Source organism: Siphateles boraxobius, unplaced genomic scaffold (assembly GCF_051911475.1).
Source record: "Siphateles boraxobius isolate OS27281-9 unplaced genomic scaffold, OSU_SipBor_1 130, whole genome shotgun sequence".
NCBI classification, from domain to species: Eukaryota; Metazoa; Chordata; class Actinopteri; order Cypriniformes; family Leuciscidae; genus Siphateles; species Siphateles boraxobius.
Genome location: NW_027508734.1, coordinates 51,051,851 through 51,074,915, shown reverse-complemented (window position 1 = coordinate 51,074,915; position 23,065 = coordinate 51,051,851). Strand labels below are relative to the sequence as shown.

The 23,065-nt window shown below is 42.7% G+C and overlaps 1 protein-coding gene across 7 annotated transcripts in view; it reads right to left on the bottom strand.

The window, feature by feature from the left end:
* Positions 1-23,065, bottom strand: part of ptprda (protein tyrosine phosphatase receptor type Da) — a 922,653-nt gene that overhangs the window by 297,562 nt on the left and 602,026 nt on the right. For all 7 annotated transcript variants that reach the window (XM_077229653.1, XM_077229654.1, XM_077229660.1 and 4 more), the window contains exon 7: positions 2,130-2,167. The gene's annotated coding sequence lies outside the window, so the exon portion shown is untranslated. The remainder of the gene's footprint in view (positions 1-2,129; positions 2,168-23,065) is intronic.

The window sequence follows — 23,065 nt, the reverse complement described above, 5'->3', positions numbered from 1 at the left end:
GTGTGTGTGTGTGTGTGTGTGTGTATGTGTGTGTGAACTCCGGCTGGGTGAATCCCAGTAATTAAACCATAAATTGGGCCTATTGAGGGAGAAGCTGAACTCACAGACCCAAACACACAACACCCCATACAATCACTCGATTCCTGCTTTGCAAACACAGACAAAATCAAAATCAGTGAGTGTCCAAAAGGCAAATTACCTTATCTGAATCATAATGACATGAATGTAGCGCTGAATCTGAGACAAATATCCTGGCTCTTCCAAGCTTTACAATGGTAATGAATAGGGGAGATTTTGAATCCCCCCAAAATGTATCAATTAATCATAAAAAAAACAGTCCATACGGCTCCAGGGGGTTAATGGAGGCCTTTTGAAGCGAAGCTATGGATTTTTTTAAGAAAAACATCCATATTTAAAACTTAAATTATATAATAACTTGCTTCAGGCAGATGCCGTACGCAGCAATTTGCGGCGGAAGAGTAACCCCTGACTCAACGCATGACCCAATGACGAACGCGGAAGCGCAGAGTAAAGAGCAAAACAAAACAAAACACCGGTCACGAATTAGAAGTATAAAACCAGAATTTTTAAAGAGAAATGTCGGAGGAGCTTGAGTTTGTTGCACAGCCCTATTTGTTTAAACCATGAGAGGTGTTTAAGCTTACGATACTCCTACATTCTACGTCATACATTGCGTCAGGGGTTATTCTTATGGCGCAAGTTGACTTGCGCATTGTGTGTACAGTCGTCTGCCGGACGCAAGATATCATAGCTAAAATAGTTTTAAATATGGATTTTTTTCTTACACAAATGCATCGCTTCGCTTCAGAAGGCCTTTACCCTGGAGACGTATGGATTACTTTAATGATGGATCGGTGAATTTTTTTGGACTTCAAAATCTCGCCCCCATTCACTCCCATTTTAAAGGAGATTTGGATATATCTCTGTTTGTGTTAGTCGGCTTGAGGGTGAGTATATCATGGGATAATTTTCATTTTTGGGTGAACTATCCCTTTAAGAAGTCATTGCAGTAGATGCAGTAACTACACCAGTTGTTTTGATAAAACAATTACACCCTGCGACCTCTGTTCATACGCCAAATTTCTGAGCAGCTTGTGATGGTGTTTCGTCATGTGCTTGACGGAAACATGAAGCGCACTGTGAGCTTATATGGAGTACAACCCATGTGTGTCTCTAACATGAGCTGATGTACTAGCAAATCTACTAATTATGCCTGGATTCCCCAAAACACACACACACACACACACACACACACACACACACACACACACACACACACACACACACACACACACACACACACACACACACACACACACACACACACACACACACACACACACACACACACACACACACACACAATTTTCCATGTTTTATGGGGACTTCCCATAGACGTAATGATTTTTATAATGTACAAACTGTATACCCCCTACACCAACCCTACCCTACCGCTAAACCTACCCATCACAGAAACCTTTCTGCATTTTTTAATTTTTAAAACACTTTGATTTATACGCTGTTTCCGTGAAGGGGACCACACAATGTCCCCAATAGGTACAACTTGACTGGTACTACTATCTTTGAGGGCACATTTGCTCCCCATAACGCAGGGAATACCAAGTACATACACACACACACACACTGTAAGCTGTGTGAAGAATGAACTGATTTTTCTCTGAGTTAATGGATCGTGCTGTAGGTGTATAAAACAGTTCAGTTTGTCTTTGTTTGTTTCCTCAGAGTTTGTATTAATGAAGTGCCAGCATATTTGTCAGGATGCTTCCAGCATTCTCTGCTCGTGCTAACAGAGCTGATGGGAGTGGGTGGGTATTTATCACTGTCAGTCACAGCTCAGTGACGGTTCTGATTGGATGGTCAAGATTTAGAGAGAACAAAAGCTCAGCACAATGATTTCACAATCGGCAAACTAGACAACACGTGTGTGTGTGTGTGTGTGTGTGTGTGTGTGTGTGTGTGTGTGTGTGAGTGTGTGTGTGTGTAAGAAGGTTTTGCTGCTGAAGTGCTACACCTGCACACTGTCAGCAGATCAGCCCGTAGTAGAACACGCTTACACATACACACATGCATAGAAGAGACTGCTTTACCTCTGAAAGTCCTGGTGAAGATCCTAAGGACTCAGGAGCTGAAAAACAAAAGCACACAAATGTGAGGCTTGTGAAATCGGTTTCCCCTTTGCTCATCCTATCAGTTTAATCTCAGGAATCAGTCAGTGGAAGGAATGAGGAAATAAGCCACCGTAAAGTTCATCATGCCATCAATGTGCGAACCATTCGTTTGGCGAGTAATTGAATTGCTGGCGTCTGAAAGGTCAGAGATTATTGGACAGCTGACAATCTGGGAATAGACGTATATTCATTTAGAGAGAGAAAGATGGATATTTCTTAGAGTTTATATAAGACTCTGATCGTTCCCTGATGCATAACGTGTGTGTGATCTGCAGTTTTTTCGTCTGCCACTTTAAATGCTCACAATTATCTGTCAATGTTTTAATGGTCCATCAGCTGGAAAAGAAAATCGTTATGAAAGTGATTCCAATGATATTCCTCTGTGCCACTATTTTTATAGTTGCGGTGTGGACTCTGCTATTCTTTTACTTTTAGAATGATGAAAAATTTAAGTCATTGTTACAAAAGATTAATTCTAAATATTTCTATTTCAAATAAATGAACTTGCTATTCATCAAAGAATCCTGAAATTGATCATGGTTTCCACAAAAGTATTAATTAGCACAACTGTTTTCAACATTGATAATAATAAGAATTGTTTCTTGAGCAGCAAATCAGCATATTAGAATGATTTCTGAAGGATCACGTGACACTGACTGGAGTAAAAATGCAAAAAAATTCAGCTTTGATCACAGGAATAAATTACATTTTACTATAATATTCACATAGAAAACACTTATTTTAAATTGTAATAATATTTCACAATATTATTGTTTTTACTGTATTTTTGATCTAATAAATGCAGTCGTGGTGATAAAAACATCTTTAAAATCTTATTGACACCAAACTATTTAACAGGAGTGTATATTCCAGAAGAATAATACAAACATATTCAGATCCAAAGGCTTAAACATGTTTTAATGTCATGTGTTATCGTAAAATTAAAGTATTTAATTTATCTTTATGAATTAAATAACCGTTACTACTAGTTAAATTTTTTTAAAATAAGTACTACTATTTCTTTCTTTATGTTACCTGGGCATTTTTTATTTTTTTAAAAGATCTCTTCAATTTAGTGTGATTATTATCTGCATAAAATAAAAGCATGAAAAATAACACAGGTCAGCAAATAAATTCAACCGAATACAATTCAGCTTTAAATATAATTGTCTATCTCATAAACTCTATTCACCCCAACATACCAAAAGTCATAAACTTTCTGTTCATATCAAACCAACACACTTCACTCAATTCAACTCAACCTGACACAGTAAAATTCAATTGAAATTAACTCAAATCAAGATCTCAACCCAGTTTCACTTAACTGAATTCAATACAGCTCAACTTAACCTAACCAACATAACTCAGTTGTTCTCAACTCCAGTCCTCGGGACCCACTACTCTGCACATTTTGTATGTCTCCTTATTTAACACACCTAATTCAGATCATCAGCTCGTTAGGAGAGACTCTATGATCTGAACTGAGTGTGTCAGATAAGAGAGACATACAAAATGTGCAGAACAGCGGGTCCCGAGCACCAAGGACTGGAGTTGAGAACCACTGACATAACTCATCTGAAGTCCCAATTCCTGAAAGAGCAACAAGAATGAGTTTGCGTCTTTCTCAAGATGCCATTCCATCCATGCGTTTCTGGGTGCGGTAGGGCTCTGTCCCCCTCTGACGGTCACAATAGCTGCATCACGTGTTTAGGCTTACCACACGCTGAAGCAGCTCTTGTGGATGAATCATGTTCTCACTGCGGGAATATGACCATCTCGGTGTTGAGATCGAGACTCGCCTTCGTTCGCAAAGGTGGAGTCTCCACTCCCATGCCCCGCTCTAGTGCTTCTTCTGGGCCAACTTCCCAGAAAGCGGCTAAAGTGCCGTGTGGGCAGGGTGATCTGAGGATCACAGTGAGGGGTAATCCGCCCAGCAAAGACCTATGGATCCCTCACTCCTCTTTCGCAAGGCAGCCAGTGGAGTTCCCCAATGAGCGCGCTGGTCCCTCTCTAGTGGACCGACCAGCCGTTTCGTTCAGGGCTCCTCCAGAGGACAGGATGTCCATCGCAGCATCGGAGAGTGAGCTGGGCTCCGAACCGTCTCGGTTGGATGATTGGTTTCTCGGGGCAGGCCGGGCTGGTTCTCATCCCGCCGCCCCAGTACCATTCTTCCCTGAAGTGAATGAGGAGCTTACGAGGGCATGGACGGCACCTTTCTCTGCCAGAAACCGCCTAAGTACCTCTTCCCCCCTCACTACCCTTGACAGGGGAGCAGCGAAGGGTTATGAGTAGGGCTGTGAATCTTTGGGTAGGCAGCGAATCGATTCGATTCACGATTCATAGGTTTTCGATCCGATTCAAGAACGATTTTTGCAAATTCAGAAAGATTCAATTCAATGTGATTCACATTAAAATGCGATGTGATTTAAATTAATTTGATTCGATTCTTCTTTTTTTATATGCATTCATAGGATTATTTAAATGCTTCCCCCAATGGGTCTCGGGGTGTGAATTACACAGCGGTCTTAGGGGGTCAGAGAGTGAAAAAACAACAAAAAAAACAACAACATTTTGTCTATTGTTAATGTTAGTTCATGCTAGTTTTTAATGAATCTATTATTATAAAAAATATTTCCAAAGACTATAAATTAACATCTGTAGAAATGTAAGCCAAGATTTAAAAAGGCTTTAAAAGTATTGTTAGTTCATCATGCTAACTATTTTGTAGGATAGTGTTAATGGATAAACAACCTTAAAGTGTTCCTGGTACATTAAACATCCTTTCTTTGTGAGACTAAAAATACCATGAACTTTCCCAACTAAATCTTAACTAACTTTTCCTAATGGAATACTCTTTGTTCTCTTTATAGTGAACATTTTCCTTATAATTCTGATAGAAAGCACGCCGGGTGTCTACTTGTGCTATAGTAACGACAAATGCAACTTTAATGCGCATCTGATTGATGGATAAACCACACGCTCTTATTTCAGTGTAATTAATATTGAACTTATTTCAGCAGTTTTCTTCGTACATTCAGTTTAATGACATTAAGTTAAGTGTCATTCATCATTCATGATTCATCGGAAGCGTATACATTTTTGACACCTATTATGCGTTTGCTCTTTCCATGTAATAAATGCGCACCCTTGAATAAGTGAGGTTTTACTTCAACTGCTCAGGACGGGTATGACCCATTTCCGTAAAACTTCAGTAGGCTATCTCATCTTAAAGAAAATAACAGCGACGTTTCCACGCAACGAACGCGTTGTTTAATAGAAGTGCCCGCGCAATGACATGGCAGCTTTATCAATGGCTTGAGCGGTTTGCCTCATGACTTGCTTTCTCGATAGAGAGCTGTCATCTGCTCATGTGAACAGCAGTTGCTGTACTGAAGAGACATCAAACATGGACTGCTCAAAAATCTGTAGATGAGAGCTATATAATGGTACTGAGCACGAGTGAAATCCAGTGAAAGATGGTAAAGAGTGCAGTGAGTATCTATAAAGAGGAGCTGTAAGGACGCGAAATGACGCCACACAACGCCTCCTTTAATTCGCTCATACGTAGTCATTTAATGTTTATATATTTTAAAGCACTGAATCGCTATAGAAACACAAACTATTCGATTCTCAGCATTTTAAATCGAATATTGACCTAAATAAACGATTCACGATTCAAAATACGTTTCAAGATCGATGCAAAAACAGGTGAATTGTTACACCCCTAGTTATGAGGCTATCCCTCCAGTGGAGTGGTCTGTCGCGATGCAACTGTGTCCGGCGACCGCTAACTTGTGGAAGGGGGATCCTCGTCTCTAAGGCCTGAAAGTGCTTGTCCTTCCTTACTGGCAAGGCTTACGAAGCCTTTGGGCAAGCTACTTCCTCTCTGCATGCCATGGCGTTGCTTCAGGTCCACCAGGCCCAGGCACTTACGAACATGCACAAGGATAGCCCAGACCGTGAGCTCATGGGTGAGCTCCACACTGCAACCGAACTCGCCCTCCGGGGCCAGGAAGGTTGCAGCTCCCATGATCGGTCTGGCGATGTCCACCTTAGTGGTCTAGGTGGTCTCTGGCTCAACCTGGCAGACATGAGGGATGCGAGAGGTTCGGTTCCTGGACTCCCCCATTTCACAGGTTGGGTTGTTCGGCGACGTGGTAGATAACTTTGCCCAACAGTTCTCTGCCGCCCAGAAGTAGACGGAGGCCATCCGGCAAATCCTGCCCCGGCGGCCCGTGGCTGCCTCCACTCGTCCCCCGATGGCAGATCCTCCGCCTGCTCGTCGCCGAGGGCGTCTGTCTGCCGCCGCCTCTGCTCCTGCTGGACCGCCACAGCAGCCTCCACCCACCCCTCAGCCCTCTCTTGGATTGTCAGCCGGCACTTGGATGCATTCGAGGACCCGGTCACGCCCTCTCACGCACACCCTGCCATCATGTGGAGACTGGTAAGTGTTGCACCACACACTCAGACCCCGCTTCAGGCCACCTTCGGGCCTTCCGAGCCAGGTCCCTGTCCTCTACCTCGCTGCCCCACCTGGGTACGTCTGGGGTGCCTCTGGTCCCTCTGGCCTGGTTCGTAGATGCTTAAATTGCTCACAACTGGTCCAACTGGTTCCTCCATGCCAATAGACTCGGCTGGGCCGGCGATCGCCCAGGTCAGCGCTAATCGCTTCACTTCGTTGTTTCACAGCGAATGTGCCCCTGGCAGGTGCACGGACATTGCTTTCCTACTGGCGACGGATGTGATTGAGCCGGACCCTCCAACTGATATGAAGACCGGCTTTTCTAACCCGTACTTCATTGTACCCAAGAAAGGTGGTGTGTTACGGCCAATCTTGGACCTGCGAGTCTTGATTCGGGCCCTGTACAAGCCTACATTGAAGTTGCTAATGCAGAGATGCATTTTCGAATGCTCCGTCCCCGAGATTGGCCTGCAGCGTTCAACCCAAGCGGCAACCTCCCTGTTTCTCTCTTGAACCAACACGGAAGTGAATTAAACTGCAATTCATCGACTGGCCGCTTGAGGCTAGGAGCAAAAGTGAGTCAGATCTGTGTCTCCCCCATGTTAAAATGCCGAACTTTACAGCAGAAAAAAAAATATGTTTACAGGCTGGTGTCTAAAGTTGTTTTGGTCTATACAGCTAATTTTGCCATTCCTGACAACTGTGAGGGGGGTGAATTTTTTTATAACTCATCCATTTAAATTATATTAAGCCCTAAAATGCTGCATAATCAAGGGCGTGGCCAACAACCAGCGCTGTTTTTCAGTGGTTTTCCTCTGTGAACATGCACTCATGGATGCCTGACAATTCCGTTGCTTTTTGGAGTTCAGATTTAAAAACGTCTAAGATATAGAGGCCACTCTCCTTCTGTGGTACCGTTGATCTTATGGAACAGATAGACTATAATGTGCTTATTTAACTTTTTAGTGTTAAATAAAAAGTACCGTCAGATGAAATCCTGCAGGTGTCAGTGCTTTCTCTCTGTCCATTACATGAGCGCGGATTTCTAGTGCATTACTTGAACTTCTTTGTGCGATGCCGCGCTGACTGACATTTATGCGCATGAATCACTTTCACACACACGCTAAGAGCAAATATTGTAAGTTACTGCATGATAATATATTTTTATCTAGCAGCATAATAAGGCATCACAATACACATATTCTCACGTTTAATTATGTCTTTTAACTATTATAGTATTTTGAAGGGCAAAAACATGAACTTTAACTATTGGCTTTAGGCGTACTTCTTCAATTCAGCTGTCACTTTAGCACGAGGCCAGTAGCACATTAGCTCCTTAGCCTGAGCAAACTCGATAGGGGGGCTTAGTTTCATTATCCAGGCTCCTAAACTCCACACAAAATTGCCCATTTTCGTTTGTCCAGGAGTGACGCACAGTGACGCGCTGCCAAGATGGCGACGGCCGACTCCGCCCACTTTAGGCTTCAAAAACGCTCTTCAGAAACCTACGGATGACGTCATGGACACTACATCCATATTTTTTTACAATCTATGGTTCAACCTGAAGGACGCGTACTTCAGATCTCTATCCTCTGCAACGCAGGCCATCCTGTGTTTTTGCATTTGAGGGTTCGAAGTCTCAGTACAAATCCTACCCTTCGAGTGCTACATAGTCAGTTGGGTCTTCAGGTCAACTTGGAAAAGAGTAAAAGATTTTTTGGTTCATCTAGAGGTTTAGAGGAAAATAAAATCAAATGTGCCTTTTGCTTGCCATACTTTTGCAAAACATTATTCATAGATAATTACAGATTACTTATGAGATTATAAGTCAGTTGCGGTCATTTTGGGGGTCAATGGGAGTGTTGGTTAAACACTTTGCTAGTTTATCAACACACACACACACACACACACACACACACACACACACACACACACACACACACACACACACACACACACACACACACACACACACACACACACACACAGTCAAGAGCAGTTCTGAGCATGGATTGATAAAATAACATCTTCTCTGGCTTGTTCTAGGATGCTGCTCCAGTCGTGTGGAAATTACACATGTCGAAAGTGAAGGTTTAGAAATTCAGATAAGCTGGATGTGAACATATGCATGTGCCGGAGAGAAACTGCTCTCTTTCTCAGAATAACTGGCTCTGTGGCAGGGGGTCGTGCCATGAAAACCTCCACGTTATCGCTTTCCAAAAGACGCTTATGTCTTTCCCCAAAATATCAGCTTTTGATCTGTGGATGAAACATGACAAGATGGCATTATGCATTAATGAATCTTTTAAACACATCAAAAGCTTTAATAGGCAGCTCATAATAGAGGCTGAAATAAAGTTAAAGGGGGAATAATGTATATTATTTCATTTTTCCCCCTGCAGAGGTCAATTTATTACATTAGTCAAGGTTTTTTTTGGGACAACTCAGGTAAACTAGGTCACAGGGGCAACAGAATGAAAATAACATAACTCTGACGAGAGTTCAGAGGGGGGAGGGGGCTCTGGAGGAGGATGAGGAACTGGAGAAGGGCGAAACAAAAAGTCCAACACAAAAGTCCAAGGGGGAGAGGAGGGTGTGAGGAGCCAAGGGGTAGCCTGGAGCAGGGGGAGCCAGATGTTGGTCCAGAGACCAGCCATGACGAGGCCCCAGGGTGGAGTCGAAGCCAGGAGGAGCCATGCTGGAGACATGACAGGCACCCCCTTAGGGACAGCCGATGGAGACACCACTGGAGATGGAGACCCAGGAGGAGCAGACGATCCAAAGAGCCCACGTGACGACGCTGCCATTGGAAACCAAGGTGGAGCCGCCAGACGGTTTGCCAGTCTGGGTAGAGAGCGAGACCTGAGACCTCCTTGTTGGTTTATAAAGGCAACCACAGTCCTATTGTCCAAATGGACCAGGACATGATGACCCCTGAGTTCATGCTGGAACTCCTTGAAGATTTGAATAACTCCAGAATCACAGCCATTATCTCCAGGCGGTTTATGTGCCAGCTCGACATAGGAGTTGCCCATGAGCCAATGGCTATTCTGCCATTGCACAGGGCACCCCTGCCCATCTTGGAAGTGTCCGTCATGACCACTTTCCTCCTGGAAACTGTTCTGGTAAAAGCGGGGTTATTTCCAAGAGACCATAGGGTCTGACTCAACCGTGGGTCACCTTGAGAGAGTGTCGGCCTGTGTGTGCCATGCATGTGTTGGGACAAGGCCTTTCAACCAGTGCTGGAGTGGTCACATATGGAGCAGCCCCAGCATAATGACAGAGGAAGCTGCTGCAATGAGACCCAGCAGCTTCTGAAGCCTCATGAGGGGGTGAAAAGACCTCACTTTGAACAAGGCCGCCATTCTTCTGATTTTCAAGGCGCTCTTGTGAAAGCCAAGTCTTCTTTTGGGCTGAGTCCATCGACTTCTCCTAGGAACAAAATTATTTGGCTGGGGAGCAGTGAGCTTCTGCCAAACTTGACCCCTAAAGCCAAGGTTCGATGGCTGAGAAGCTGGGACCTGTGAGCGCAAATCTCCCGTTCTGATTGGAGGAAGTAACGGCTGTAGAAGACTGACTGGCTGTGTTCTGTGGCTACTTTCTCCATAGCGCCTTTTTCCTGCAGAGACTGAACTTCGACTTTGAGGACATGGGAAATGAATCACAGTCCCGAAGCGGGGAGGTCTGTGAGCTAAGTTTTGGGTGCGCAAACTGGTTGGGCGGGCCCAGAGCCGGCAATAAAAACATCGTCTCCAGAGCCATGAGATGAAGAGGGTATGGAAGACTGGCACGTTTTGAGGGTGATCCAGCCTCAGCAGGACTTAACCCTTTCCACCTTAATTTTGGCGAGATTGAGCTATAAGTGACACTCCAGCACTACTAAGCTGGCTATAGCACGGTCGATGGCTTGGGAGGTGTGAGTCTCGCCTGATAGTCATAGGGGAGGAGTATCATATTGAGCTGCCGAGCTGTCAGCACTGTTCTCAGCTGCAGAGCTGTTAGCGCCTTCTCGCTCTCGCAGTGATAGCAGCTGGTCTCATGAGCAGAATTCGTGGAGCGAAATTTGAAGCAACGCCGCTGGAAATATGTTCAGAAATTGCTCTTTTAAGTCGCCGGATGGCTGCAGGGGAATTGCTGTGTCAGCTGTTGCTGAAGCGCCTTGATTTGCTGCGAGGCCCCTTCGACGGCAAGAGGAAAAGGCGAAAAAGAGGCTTCAGTCTTCTTCAGAGCAGTGAGATACATGGCTTATAAAGGCAGCCAACCCCGCCCTTTTTGGCAGGCTGAAATGCCATTTGTCTGTACACTTGCCCCACAGGGACCCCCCCCACGTCATTTAGATCTATTTATAGTTATTACAATCATTTAGTTCAGTTAGAGAACAGACACTACAATTAAAAACTGAACATGTCTGCTCAGTGCAGCGTGAGCTGAACAAGAGTTGCAACACTTATCAGCAGCAGGAGTCAGATTTCTCCTCACTTAGCCCATTTCGCCTCACTCTTGACTGACAAGATGATGGCGGAAGATTTGGTTTCAAAGCGAAATATAAAAGCGCCTATTTAAGCGAGTTTTTCGTTGTACTGTTTTGTTATTGTGTTTTTCTTTAAGAATAATAATGAACACGAATTGGAGCTAATTCTTAAACGAAAGTAAACTGTGCGCAATCGCACAGGAATTCATATTGGTGCGTGTCAACTGGCACGGAGCGAGCGGAGCAGAGCAAATGTTTTCAGTTCATTCCTATGGAAGCTCAACTTCCAAGACTGTTATTATTTGTACCTTGTTATTTGTACCGTGACAAATACAAAAATAACACTGTTTGTTACAATCAAAAAACACAAAAAATTATTTTGATTCAGAAATGAAAACTTCCAGAAAAAAGTGTTATTTGTTTTGGCATTTAACAGCATCTAACCTGTATAATCCCACCGGTCACAACTGTGACCGCATCCTTTTTCTTATTTCTGGAAGCTCTAAAAGTGTTGTCATTGACTTTGGGCAAGAAATTCAACTTTTAAATGAAAAAATAGATTGTCTTGATTACAGTTTTTTTACAATTGCTATGACAGATTTTTCAATACTTTTAACAATTTTCCAAAACTCTTCACACAGTTAGCACTACATCCGTCTGTGTAAGCTATACTATTAACACATTTCTTGTTGCTTTAACACAAAATGCATACAATTAACACACATTTTAAATGCTTGAACTTCTGTTACACACAAACTCAAACAAGACCAAAACAATGGATTTTTACTGGCAAATTTACCAATGTTTTAACACTGTATGTCAGAACAAATAACACCATGTTCTAAACCTAACCTTACAGGCTAAAGTCAAGGTAAACAGCTGTTTATGTTGTGAATTGAAACAGAAATATATCCCCTGTTTTTAATTCTATTGTTACTGAGAAACAGCTGATTGAATTATGCAAATATGGAACAATGTGGCATTTCACAATTCCAGTACAGTCACAGCCTGGTTTGATCCCATCAGAGGATGATGTCCCTTTTCCTTGCCCATTACTCCCCTTTCCCTTTCTTAGCCTGGAAGTTTTTTGACCATCGTCCACAGGACCAAATGTCCCTCCTGGATGCAATGGATGCTGCATGCCAAGACATCCCAGCTGAACACTGCCAGGGAAATTTGATAAGGAATGCCAAATGATTCTTCCCAAGAAGCCTTGCCAGAGAAGTGTGTGATGTGGATGAGAACATGTGACCAAATGGAGAAGACCGGGATGATTAGAAGATGGCTTTCTCTGTTTGTATATTTTGTATCTTCACATACAGTAATACTGTAAATGGCAGTTATTGCATATTTTTGCTATCTTGCAGAAATGTCCTGTTGCAAATTAAGCCTTTACTGCACCAATTCTGTCTCGTCTTCTTTTTTTCATAAACTGTGCATTCTATACTGTTACTCTGAGAAGGGTCATTCATTTTTTTGTATTGAATTTCTACAGCAAAGGAAACAAAATGCACACATTTGCTAAACCCAAACAAAACAAAACTCTAGAGAGGCTTCAAAAGAAACTGCAGTGCAAAACAATATATAAACAATACAACATACTATCTATTGTATAAGGGCAGAACTGACATACTGTATATAAAATAATGCAGTTTCTGTAATTCCATCTCATGTTAGTGTTTTTATGACATTGTGCTATGATTGACTAAATGTCCCTGTTGGAAGAGATCATATGTTAATGTTTTGATAGACATAGTGTATTGTGTTAGTCTATTATTGTTTTTTGAAAATTAGTGTTGGAGTTTAGTTTACAGTGTTTGATTTTGAGCATGAAATTAACCGTTTTGCCAATTGTGTGTTGTAGGTGTGTTGGTGGGTTAAGAGTTTAGGAAATGTGTTAAAAGTATTGAAAAAATTGTCATAGCGATTGTAAAAAACTGTAAAATGTATTAATGTCATGTGACTAGTGTGAAAGGTCACATGACCAGATCAGTTTCACTTCCTGCTTGCACATCTAGAAAAAGACTACTACAAAAAGCAGTTTGTAAAACACCTTAATTAATAGAACGATCATATTTTGTACATATATTCTTTAACACTAGAACTCCCAAGGCAGTCATTTTGACTGTTTTAAAATTTTGCAATGTAATAACTTTGTTGAAATAAAACCCATGTAACTATAGGACCCTGACTTTTCCTAAATGTGACTATATTTTATTTTTTCATTGTTATTTTATTAAAATTACAAGACACAAAAGAGTTTTGAGTATTTCTACCTAGAACTACCAAAGGCAGTAATTTTGACTGCTTTAAAAATTTGCAATGTAATAACTTAGTTGAAATAAAACCCATGTAACTATAGGACCCTGACTTTTCCTAAATGTGACTATATTTTATTCTATCATTGTTATTTTATTAAAATTACAAGGCACAAAAGAGTTTTGAGTATTTCTACCTTGAATGGCAATAACAGTCATACAGACCGTATGCATTACAGACCGTGTGTCGGTTGCTCCTTTTTCCACTCTTGAAGATGCATCACCATTGACTAGCAACAATTTCGCTTGTTGTTTGTTTAGTCTATTGCAAAGCTGAAATCTAGCTTTAGCTTCGAGCTAAAACCAAATTGAAATATTGAAAAGAGAATATCAGAACAATGTCAGCAAGAAGAATGACTGCCACAGAGGGTTTAGCCATGCTTCAGAGTGGTTGTTGGTTAACTAATAAATTTTTACATACATCATAATTAAATTGTAGTGTTCTGATGTTTATTATTACCTATCCTAACATTACAGATCCATTTATTCTTAGATTTGATATAGCTTATTGAAATTATATGCAAATAATGTATGAGCAGTCAGAATGACTGCTATGGCCATTATAGTAGTTATATAATTCCGGGAGTCCTAGTGTTAAAGGGTCTACTACTGATATGATTTGAGAATTATACTCATATATTTTGCTCGTAAAACGTGTACATTTGTTAATGGTCACAATTGTGACCGGTAGTATAACACAGCATTTCAATTGAAAACAGGATTTGGCTGTTAATCCTAGTTATCAATTGTTTATTCTTACACAGTTCAAAAGGATCAGATGTGTTGGACCTCCTAGACGTACATGACTCCCCAAGTGCTGTGTGCAGCAAACAGTGGCAATTGAAAGTGACTGTGATAGTGATGGCTCAGATAGGGAGTACCGAGTGATACGGCCCATTTGCCAGGTAGATTATTGAATGGCGATGCAGATGTGAACTATCTGGAGGATGAGGCAGATGTTCATGAGAACCAATTGGTGTGCCCCCCACATGACCACAAACAACCCTTTCTACAACATACGGCCCATCTTCAGTGCACTGGATGAGTGCAAGCACATTTCCGTGAAACTGGCCTAGGACAGGGCCCAAGTGTAGTCCTTGGTCTAGCCCATATAGGTCTAGCCGAACAAGCAGAAGTTCCTCCAGGTTGTAACTTTGTACATGACAAACTTTTCACCTCACTAAGCCTCCTTCATGAAATGACAAAACGATGTTATGGATGCCTTGGAATGTGTTAATATGTCTAATTGAAGAATTTGTATGAATTCTGACTATGGTGTTTCCCACCAGTCACTATTGTGACCGTGTATAAAACCTAATATTTCACTAACTTAACCGACACAAAATCAAAGAGGGTATAAAGTTGTATGTTAGGGAGGTCTAAGGAGTAAAATGCATGTACTCAAATTGCAAGAATTTATATGGGGATTAAACGGGTTGATATCCAACTGCATAAATACTTACTAAAAAATAAAAAAAAACACTTGAATTGAAATGACCTACAGAGGTCACTGGGTTATTATGGGATTTTTGTGCTGTTATGGGGAAACCTAATGAGCCAGATTGAGAGACACACACACACACACACACAAAGTGAGAGCTTTATTCTGCTATAAAACTTTACGGTGGATCATTGTGAGGGAGTTTGAGCTGCCTGAAGCTCTTCCAGGCCTGAAGAAGATGTTTCAGCTCTTGTTACGAGAGTAAACTGTCATTGAGAGCAAATAAAACCAAACGTCCACAATCACTGAGCGCCCGTGTGCCGTTACATCAGTTCAGTGACCCGCGGGAGAACAGCGCGACCTTCAAGGTCAACAGGTGAGCTTGTGTCCATTTTGCCTCATTATTACCATGTTGCTTTGTACATAATGACAAACTAGTCAAGGAATTAAACGACATGAATAAATAAACAGATGCTAATAAGACCAAACGCACAGACGCTTATATCCGCAGGGAAATATGCACGCATGAACAAATGAGCAAAGATATTCAGAATACTAATAACTCCACAATATACTGAAAAAAAGACACAAAACAAATTAAAAAAAAACTCACCAGACCTGAACACACACACACACACACACACACACACACACACACACACACACACACACACACACACACACACACACACACACACACACACCCTAAACCTACCCATCACACACAACTGTCTGCATTTTTACATTTCCAAAAAAACTAATTCTGTATGATTTATAAGCGTGTTTACCCATGGGGACCTCTATTTAGGTCCCCACTGTGACACAAGTCCCCATGAGTTTGTGTGCATTCAGGTTGAAGTCCCCACCGGGATAGAAAAACATGAACACACACACACACACACACACACACACACACACACACACACACACACACACACACACACACACACACACACACACACACACACACACACACACACCAACATGACATCATCTTCAAACATCCATATACAGTAATTGTGTGTGTGTGCGTGTGTCTGTGTTTGTTTGTGTGTGTGTGTGTGTGTGTGTGTGTGTGTGTGTGTGTGTGTGTGTGTGTGTGTGTGTGTGTGTGTGTGTGTGTGTGTGTGCGTGCGTGGGTGTGTGTGTGCGCGTGTGTGTATGCGTGTGTGTGTGTGTGTGTGCGTGTGTGTGTGTGTGTCTGTATGTGTGTGTGTGTGTGTGTGTGTGTGTGTGTGTCTGTGTGTGTGTGTGTGTGTGTGTGTGTGTGTGTGTGTGTGTGTGTGTGAGCCCAATTACACAGACAATATGAAATAAGCAACATGAATCATAACTGCTGTTTTGGAGCAAGGTCACAGTTTGAGGCCGTGCATTACTTTGATTCTACCAGTTTGTTTTCAGAAAGCCCATTAACTATAGTAAAACACCAAACTGCAGCTTATTGGATTTAAAAAACACTGACCACAGTAACAGAAAAAATACACCAGTATTCAATAAATCAATTAATAATAATCACAACACTAATTCTATATATACCAAGTAATTAAGTTTATTAGTGCGATTGTTGACGTCCTACAGTTATTTAAGTTTCAGTGCAGATATTTACAGTAGATTTGGCCCATTGATATAAATTCAACTAACTAACTTTTCCCTCAAGGGGTTAAATTTACCCCCTTGAAATGATTTCAAGGGGCATTTTTTACCTTTATAAGAGCAACTTTTTTTTCTAACCTTATTAAATGTATACTGTTCGTGTCATGTTTTATATCATTTTCTTAAAATAATATTAAGTTCTTGTTTATTGAAATGTTGTATAAAATCAATCAAATTTGCAATTGTCCTGATATTCTGGAAAACCAGCACTCTTGCTGATAGGATATTTCTTCACTATATCATATAGTAAATATAAGAGAAAAATCCTCATACATAGGATTTTTTTGCCCCCAAATACAGAGGCATTTTTATTAATATTAGTGGCATCATTGCCCCAAGACCCCATTATTATTATTATTATTATTATTATTATTATTATTATTATTATTATTATTATTATTTATTTTGCAGTGACTTCGTGCATGGATCATCCAATCCAGAGTGATCTGTTTGCCAATCAGTCATTTGGCTCCAGATTTGTAATATGGAAACCCAATTATTTAATGTGTTTTCGGGTGACTATCAAACTGTCACTGCGTAAATGTTCAACCTTTGACGTGTGTGTCATGTGACTATAAACATTTGTATCGTCTTCAAATGATAGTGATGTTGATATATGGATTGTTAATGTAAATTTTCATAGTGCGTTTATTAGCGTGGATGTCTGTGCCGTTACAGTCTGATGTGACAGCACAGATGCTGTATAACGCTTGCGTGATCTCCTGCGCATAATTCCAGAACATCTAACAGTGTTGAGAAATCAATGTGTCACACAGCTGTTTGATCTGCCCGCTTCTGTTACGATTAGAACGAGAGAGAGAAGTGGAAGAGCAGACGAAATTGTGCAGGAGGGAATTAGAGCACGAGACACAAAAAAAGACAAGTAACTCTAGGGTCCATCATGTTCTGATCCACCCGTGTGGAAGTTTCCCATACACATTGAGCACAATGAAGCTCTGAAGACGCTCAAAGTGCAGGGAAATCAAGTGTTAAGAAACAGCTGAGATCTGAGGTGCATCTGTGGTTATTTATAGCTCGCTGACCAGCTTTACATTCGTTTAGACTTAATAAAGTACAGCTACAGCTTCTGGCTTGATCAAAAGAGCTTCTGGGGGGGGGGTTATATTACGAGTGACTGTGTTAAAACATGACGTGAATGTGAGCAATTATATGCATTAACTTGAAACGTGAAGCAACCGTTTAATTACATTTACGAGAGTTTGATTGAGTGGAGTGGCTGATAGTGAATTAAAATGTGAAGTTAATCTCACATTGACACCTGAGTAGGGAACGAGAGTAGGGAACGAGTATTGCGTAGCTATACACAGTGGGAAAACGAATTTTCTCAAGAATATTGAAGCCATTATTTTAAAACACAGCGAGCACAGAGCAGAGCGTCTAGCTCGCTCACTGGCTGTGCTGCAGCAACTGCACGAACCTATGGCGAGGCGGCTGAGATGCGCAAAACAATTGGGTCACCCAGTGCGTGTCATAACCCACCAGAATGGCCGTGGTTTATGCCTATATAAGCAGACCATTTCGCCATAGAATCAGGTTAAATCGACTGAAGCGACAGCACCTGAGCCAAGCGTAATAGCACGGCAGGCTACGCAATACTCGTTCCCTACTCTGAGGGAACCAAGGTTACATTAGTAACCGAGTACGTTCCCTTTCGAGAACGTTCACTTCGTGTTGCGTAGCTATATGCAGTGGGAACCCATTTTAAAACGCTGTGGTATTAGCTAGCGATTTCGCCCTAAACCAATCAGCCCGAGGTCAAAAGTAAAGTTTGAAAGTCACAATTCACCCTAGGACCAGACAAGGTCAGGCCCTTTATTAGGTCAGGGACCTCTAGGTTATAGAATCTCACAAATGTGGACGATGAGGACCAGCATGCCACCGCACAGATGTGTTTTCGATTGGTACACCACTGGACCAAGCCCATGAGGAGGCCATGCCTCTAGTGGAATGAGCTCTAACAACTATGGGGCATTGAAGGACTATGGAGGTGTAGGCTAGAGAGATAGCGTGTACTATCCATCTAGAAAGTCTTTGTTTTTGTGACTGGTAGACCTTTAGTGCGGCCACCAAAACACACAAAGAGCTGTTCTGAATGTGGCGGAGCGCTCCAGATAGATTATGAGAGCCCTGACAGGGCAGAACAGATTCAAATTATCATCTTCCAACGAGGGAAGCGCTGATAGCGATATCACCTGAGCTCTGAACGATGTTGAGAGCACCTTAGAAACATAGGCGTGTCTTGGTCTGAGCATGACTCTGGAGTCGCCAGGCCCAAACTCAAGGCATGCAGCACTTATGGAAAGGAGTGCGGTTTTGAGTGAAAGCGGTTTAAGGTCAGCCGTCTGGAGTGGCTCAAACGGGGATAGGTCCCAGGAGGGGGCAGAGGGGGGCCGAGGCAGGTTGAGCCTCCTGGCCCCCTTGATGAAACGAAAGACCAGGTCACTTTTCCCCATGGGATGGCCAGCCACAGGGGGGTGAATAGCCACTATGGCCGCCACATATACTTTGAGCGTGGAGGGGGTCCTGCCCGCGTCCAGCAGCTCCTGAAGAAAGGAAAGTACTAGAGGTACTTCACATATGTGTGGGTCTATGTTTCGTGCTGCACACCAGCTTGAAAACGCTGACCGTTCGAGGGCATAGAGGCATCTGGTAGATGGTGCTCTAGCTTCAATCATGGTATTTTGGACTCCTTCTGGGAGGTCTCTGGGTACCCATTGAGGGGCCATACATGTAGGGCCCACTAATCTGGGCGTGGGTGTCAGATTGACCCTTTCGTCTGCGTGAGGAGGTCCTTCCTCATCGGTATGGGCGAGGGAGCTGCCTTCAGCAGCTTCTCCAGGTCTGGGAACCAAGTTTTGGATCTCCAGAGGGGGGCTATGAGGAGGACTGAGCACTTGCTCTCCCTGACCCGCTCGATGACCTGTGGGAGGATCGAGACCGGAGGGAACGCATAAAGGGGGCGGCTGGGCCAGTTGTGGGCCAGCGCGTCCCTTTTCTTCGAAAAGAATATTGGGCAGTGAGTATTGTCCAATTTCTATACACCACTGACATGTTGTCCATACGGACCAGGAGGTGGTGTCCCGCCAGATCTGGGAGGAATGTTTTCAGGGCTAAATGAACTGCTCTCATATCGAGGCAGTTGATATGTAGGCACTTCTCCCGTGCTCGACCAGAGGCCGGAGATTGGCCTGCCTTCGCACAGTGCCCCCCAACCCAGGTTGGAGGCATCTGTTGAAACCACTTTCCTTCTCGAGACCAACCCCATGTCTACAACTGACTGGTACCAGTCGGAGCGCTTCCAAGGGGTCAGGGCTTTGATACAGCCGTGATCCACCCTGATATGTAAGTGACCGGAGCGCCACATATGAGCTGGCACTCAGCATTTCAGCCATCGCTGCAGGGGACGCATGTGCAGTATGCCTAGTTGGAGTACTGCCGACCCGGAGGCCATAAGGCCCAAAACTCTGTGAAACGTTCTGATCAGCCTGAGCAGCCCACTTTGAACGACGTCACCAGCTGCTGAATAGTGAGGGCGCAGTCTGGCAAGAGCCACGCTCTAACTTGTCTCGATTCTATAACTGTTCCCAGGAAGGCTGTGTGCTGGCTGGGAAACAGCGTGCTCTTCGCGAGATTGATCCTGAGTCCAAGGCAATCTAGATGGCTGAGGAGCCAGGATCTGTGGGTTAGCTACTCGCTCTCCAATTGGGCTAGGACGAGCCAATAAGCTCGCCCCTCGAAGGGTAATCTCAAGAATGGCCTGTGGTGGTGGGCTATTTGGATATGATTCAGATCCACTGAGAATAACCAATCCCCTGGGCAAATTTGCTCGAGGATTTGTTTGGTTGTAAGCATTCTGAATAGCCGTTTCCTAAGGGCCTTGTTCAGATGTCTGAGATCTAGAATTGGTCTGGGGTTGCCGTGCAAACGGAGAGCTAGCAGCGAGCGCAGGATGGACATGGGCAGGCTCCCGTAGCTGCCATGAAAGTAAGCGTCTTTCAGATCCACTGAGAATAACCAATCCCCTTGGTCAAATTTGCTCAAGGATTTGTTTGGTTGTAAGCATTCTGAATAGCCGTTTCCTAAGGGCCTTGTTCAGATGTCTGAGATCTTGGTCTGGGGTTGCCGTGCAAAAGGAGAGCTAGCCGCGAGCGCAGGATGGACATGGGCAGGCTCTCGTAGCTGCCATTGTTGAGTGCAGTCTCTGCATGGGCAAGTCCCAGGCACGGGGGGGACTTGCTGTGTCCGTCAGTTTCATGCAGAAAAGCTCCGGAACGTGGCATATGCAACAACGCCATGAAAATTTTGCTCTTTCAGCTTCTAGAGTGTCGCGACGGCGAACACACAGAAGTAGCGGAAAAGGGATATAAAGGATATAAAGGCTTCTCTCGCCGGATAGCCGCAGGTTAATGGCGATTCAGGGGAAGGCGGCGCCGAGTTGAAGGTGCCTCGTCCGCTGATTCAGGTCGCTTATTCCGCCTCAGGGACTCGTTGACACTGAAGGCTCGGAGATCAGTGAAGAAGGTGTTCGCTGAAGGAGATTTAATCTGATTCTATGATTCTGGCGGGTTCTGACGCGCCCTGGGCACGAAACGACCCGATTGGTTTGCGTGTCTCAGCCTCCTCGCCATAGGTTCGTGCAGTTGCTGCAGCACAGCCAATGAGCGAGCTAGACGCTCTGCTCTGTGGTCGCTGTGCAGCTGCACTGGGTTTTAAATAATGGCTTCAATATTCTCGAGAAAAGATGTTTCCCACTGCGCATAGCTACGCAATTTCAATAAAAAAAATTTCAGTTTCATTACTGAACAATGAAATAATTGTTAAATTATTTTTTCTCTCTCATCTAGTAGCTAAGGCATTTTAATTTTAATTTAGTTAAACATGATGTTCTAAAATAACTAAAATTAAAAAAACTATATTGACAAAACTAATTAAAAATTAATAAACAATATATGTGTGTGTGTGTGTGTGTGTGTGTGTGTGTGTGTGTGTGTGTGTGTGTGTGTGTGTGTGTGTGTTGTGGGTAATTATTTATTATTGCAGCTATTTGAAGAAATGTTTAAATATTAAAATCACAAAGTTGAGAAATTAATGCAATTGGCGTTTATGCATTGAAATTTTACATTTAATCAGTTCTTGCTTTTCCTGTGAATCGAACCCATGACCTTGATGTTGTATGATCTACTGTTTGAGGTACAGAAAAGCATGGCAGTACAAACTATAGCAAATTAAATATTTACAAAATTAATAAATAATGTTGGTAATATAATTATTAATTTGAATTAGTTTTTAAGACATTTTTTTAATAAACATAAAGACTTAAAAAAGTGGTTGATTATGATTTCACTTTTCTAACTTTAACTTCTAACTAACTTCTAACTAACTAAGCTTAAAAATAGGCTTTTTTTAAGTGCAGCATGGTGCAATCAATGGCATTGTCATGGGATTGATTCCCTGGAAACGCATGAGCCAACAAACCCAATAACTTGTAGAGAGTTATCTTCGATAAAAGTGTCTGCCTGTCTAAACGTCAAAAGCATCAATGGCGCAATTTTCTCTAACACATTTATTAATCAAACATTACTATTTTATCAACTGATTCCAGGGAAAATAGGGGGATATTTTTTGTCCCATGTCTGAAGAAGCGGTCAGTGGCTCTGCTTCTGTCGTGGGCTGATCCATGTGCTGATAGAAATGCCACACGGTTCTCCAACCGAACAACCTCCCACTCATACGCTCTGCTCCGGAGGGGGGCCGGCCGACGCGTGCTTAAAAATGTGATATTTATTCATGAAATTAAAGAGGGCGCAATTAACCGAGCTTGACGAGGGAGGTGATTGCCTTCATTTGCATAGAGTGCAGGACCTGTTAAGATTATTCACATTATTATTATTGTTTTTATTTCTTCTCTGCATCAGATTTGAGATATTTTTTTGCTCATTGTTCTCACGGCAAAGATAGAGAAACGGCTCCGCATAATGAAAATTACACAGGCGAAACACGTTTAAACTGGTTTGAGGAACATAGCTGCAGTGTTTATTTTTTAAAAGATACTGTATTGAGTTCTTTAGTTTGGAACGAATCTTGTGTGTTAGACAGGCAGTATGGAGACAGACGGGTGTTTGTGAGCGTATCCAGTATGTGTGTTTGCATCACTGACACAGCTGTCAGAAGCAGATGCAATGTTTCCTCTAAAGTGAACACACACACACACACACACACACACACACACACACACACACACACACACACACACACACACACACACACACACACACACACACACACACACACACACACACACACACACACACACACACACACACACACACACACACACACACACACACACACACAACAGTTCTGTATGGTTAATGATAATAATATGGCAAGACAATTGCACAAGTTAGTAAATAGCTTTACTTTTATCACCTATAACTAACACACCAAGACACACAGTTTTCAAAATATTGTAGCTTTTCCAATAACAAC